We start from the raw sequence: 3,748 nt of genomic DNA, 5'->3' as shown, positions 1-3,748 counted from the left end.
TTATATAACACAGATTCAGTTATTTATTCACAGAGGATAAAACATGAAGTCAAACATGAAGTTCATTTATAAGTTGAACTAAATGATGCCTTATTTATTACACTCGCAAGTCTTTAATATTTTTCAGATATATAGGTGCATTAAAATTATGTCCAAATATAATACACAATCTTATATCACCCCCTTAAAGGTCAGTGTACGTCAAAGTGAGCAGCAGAACGCATAACAAAAGCTCGACAAGAAAAACACTGCCAACATTTAACAAACACCTACACGCCTCCTCCTGGCTTAAACCGCCCACCATATGTGGCCCTAGAAATTAGTTGCATTTTAGTTTTATATTTGGTTGGCTTCGTTTTTGCCCCACATAAAGGTGCTTATACATCCGTATGGCACTCTACCATTTCTCCATTTTGCAGCTTTATAAATTTAGACAACTTTCGGGAAATTTAGCAACTCATGCTCCCACAGCCCCAACCTTTTGGCCACAACCTTCTGTGGCAGCCACAATTTTCCGTTAGCTCTATTTATTTATTTGTTTGTTTGTCCACTGCCAGTCCCCATAATTTTGAAGTGTAAAAATATTTTCGATTGCGGTCTATGACACGTGCGCATCGTATCCATCATCAATGCTGTTGTTGGTCGTCGGCCGGCGGCTGTCCGTTCCGTCCTTAGTCCTTTCCGGACGGACAGCCACGCCCCCACTTTGCAGAGCCGCCCGTGCACTGGAAAATTTAATTTGCACATCATCGATAAACAGTCAGCGATGACGGGCAGGGTTTGCGGCCACCCCGAAATGGAAACGTAAATGGTTAAAATGGGCGGAATTCGGGCCAGGACGGGAATTCGGCCAGGGAACGTGTGAAACATGTTTATGATATGTGAGTCGAATCCTTTGCCAAAGCGTAAAGTTGTTAAGGACTTCATGAATATTGCATGCCTCTTATATACGTTTATGGAATTTATTTTCAATTTCTGGGTGTGCTTTGCTTTTTTCTGGCCAAAGCTGAATTCATCAAAGGAATGAATTCGTTTTCCCAACCATGAGCTGCATGATCATGTAAAAACGAGTTGAGTGACTTTCAATAAAGTTTAGTCTTCACAAATACATTTTTTTAAAGATATAAATACCACATAAATGAATGCTAAATGGCTAACTTATTTTCATACTATTTATAAATTGCTTATCGATTTCCTGTGAATGTTAATTGTTAAAGTCCTTTAATTATTAGTCATGCATCATTTTAAATAATATTAGTAAAGTCAATAGTGTTTTTACCCCGCTAGTAAATGGCTTTTAAGTATATACGTATTTTCAGATTAATCTGGTGTTAAGTCGATGCACTTAAACGAGCCGTGCTGCACAACTATCTGAATATTTAGCACACATTTCGCCTTAATCCCTTCGATCTAAGATAGATTGAACCGAATCTTGTATGCAGTTTGAATTGCTTCCGGAGGCCATAAAATATGTACATCACCCATTCGAGCCGCATTATCGCAGCGCACCGTGCCACCCCATTGGCGTTGCATAAATTGTGGCAGGTATTTATTGTATTTAATGTAAACTTGCCCACTTGGCACTTGGCAAGTGCAAATAGGCACGCAAAGGCCACCAGTTGCGTCTGCCACTTGCCACTTTCCGCTCGCCCATTTCCCGCTTCACATTTTCCATTTCTCATTTTCCATTTTCCATTTTCACTGGCAAGTGGCAACAACAGACATGTGTGGTCGGTGGGTTTTCGGCAGTGCAGTGGCTGCAGCTGCAGCTGCCTCTTCAGCAGCCGTTGATGAGTTACTGCCAAGTTGTTGAAGTTCTGGTCAAAAAGTTGACGCAGCCTTTAGATAAAACTGCACCTCTGGGATACTGGGACTCGGAGAGGTTGTACTGAAAGTGCGGGGGACACATTTGTGCGATATAAAGTTCATTGAAGTATAAAGCAATTAGTGTTGGAAAGTAAGCCAGGCAAAGTTCCAGTCAGGTGAGGCAGTAATTTGATTCAACTTCCATTTGTGGATTGTGTTTGCTGTCGAGCTGCCAAGCTGCCGAGCTGCACAGCTCAGTGGACGCCCAGATCCCCTTTTTAATACACTAAATATTGTAAAAAATCTTTAAAACTAAATTAGTAATAAAACAGAGGCAAAATGTACTAAAGAAGGAAAATGTTCAACCGTAAAGGGTCAAAGCTGCTTAAAAGCCTTCTGACTCTAGCCTGATTTTTGACCAAGTAAATGGATTTAATTTAAAGAGTCCTTGCAACAGCTTTAAATTTTATGAATTTGTATCTAAAATTATGCGTTTGCTGTTATGACCTTTTAAAACAAATCCATTCAGTTAGTCAAAAATCAAGATAGTGCCACAGGTCCTTTAATGATTTTATGTTGCCTATTTTCCTGTGTGCAAATGCTACATTGGGCGTCTGTTTACCCACAGCCAGGTTGGCCGAGCGGTCTAAGGCGCCAGATTTAAGCTCTGGTTCTCGAGAGAGAGCGTGGGTTCGAACCCCACACCTGGCAGAGGGACACGTGTTTTAATAGTTCTTTTTGTTAACATCGACAAGTGATTTTGCGGAATAATTAAGTGCATTTTGAGTCAGTACAGTAATACAGCTAACTATATAATAATGTTTTTAATATTTTATTAAGGAATATAAACTAAGTATTTAAAGCTTTATATATATTCATATTTCAGTAACTTAAATACATATTTTATCCAAAAACAACAGCTCCTAAAGGGTATATTGCAAGGGGTTCTTGCATATATTATATCGAATTTATTCATGTGTAATTATTGAAAAGCATCGTTTATAATTTACTTTTCTTTTGGGAAAGAGAAAGTAATTGCTTTTTTAATAAACAGTTTTAGATCCTATTTGACATTCCCAAAAACATTCCCGGCAAACTTGACAAAGCTCAACGAATCGCGACCTCGACATGGACGTCAATAAAAAAATCATCAAGCCGCGACCATTTCCCCGCCATTAAACCAACCATGACCATAGATAAGCTCCGCAATGTTTGCGTAAATAAATTTTATCATCGTTCTTTTTTCGCCCCCACTGTTGTTTTCCCCACACGGCGAAAAAATGGCAAAACTGGGTGGGGTGGTGGTCGAATAAAAATGGCCCTGCATATGAAAATATGTCCATTAAAAATAGATGTGTGGCCGTTGTGTGGCAGTGAACTCCCGGCCAGGCTCGTCAGCTGCTGGACATGCAAATGTGCAGTGCAGTTGGGCTCGGCTCTTTCAATTGCCACGCCCCCTGGGCGGCCCTGCCACCCCCAGTGGGGAAAAAACCCACCCCTACTTCGCCATTTGCACTGGCACGCACATTTGCGGTTCATAATTTGCGTGCCATTTTTGTATGTTGATGGACAAAATCAACAAACGAGCCGGGCAAAAAAAATATTGAGCACTTTTGCAGTTACCAACTTGAATTTAAATTAAAATGCCAACGCAGCGCAAGGCAAATTACTACACACAGCGCCCATAAACGCATAAAGTTCACATATATTTGTACGGAAAGCCCTGCATATATGGAGAGACGATAAATATTGATTGTACGCTCACGTTAATTTCTGGCAATTATGCGCGCTTCACATTTATTTATAAAAAGTTTCAAGAGATATATGAATGAATGTATAGAGCGCATAAATATTTATATGGGGGACCACACCAAATTGCAACGGACTGTCCGTGGGACCTTTATTATTATTTGTTATTATTAAATATGTCTCGATAATTATC

General features: G+C 39.8%; 1 non-coding gene across 1 annotated transcript; it reads left to right on the top strand.

Annotated features, from left to right (window-relative positions):
- The first annotated feature begins 2,433 nt into the window (after nucleotides 1-2,433).
- Nucleotides 2,434-2,517, top strand: Trnal-uaa (transfer RNA leucine (anticodon UAA)). The gene has a single exon. It is a non-coding gene; the product is annotated as a tRNA-Leu (tRNA).
- The last annotated feature ends 1,231 nt before the right edge of the window (nucleotides 2,518-3,748 follow it).

This window comes from Drosophila biarmipes, chromosome 2L (genome assembly GCF_025231255.1).
Source record: "Drosophila biarmipes strain raj3 chromosome 2L, RU_DBia_V1.1, whole genome shotgun sequence".
Classification (NCBI taxonomy): domain Eukaryota; kingdom Metazoa; phylum Arthropoda; class Insecta; order Diptera; family Drosophilidae; genus Drosophila; species Drosophila biarmipes.
The sequence above is the reverse complement of the archived record's forward strand: the minus strand, read 5'-3'. Positions and strand labels throughout refer to the sequence as shown.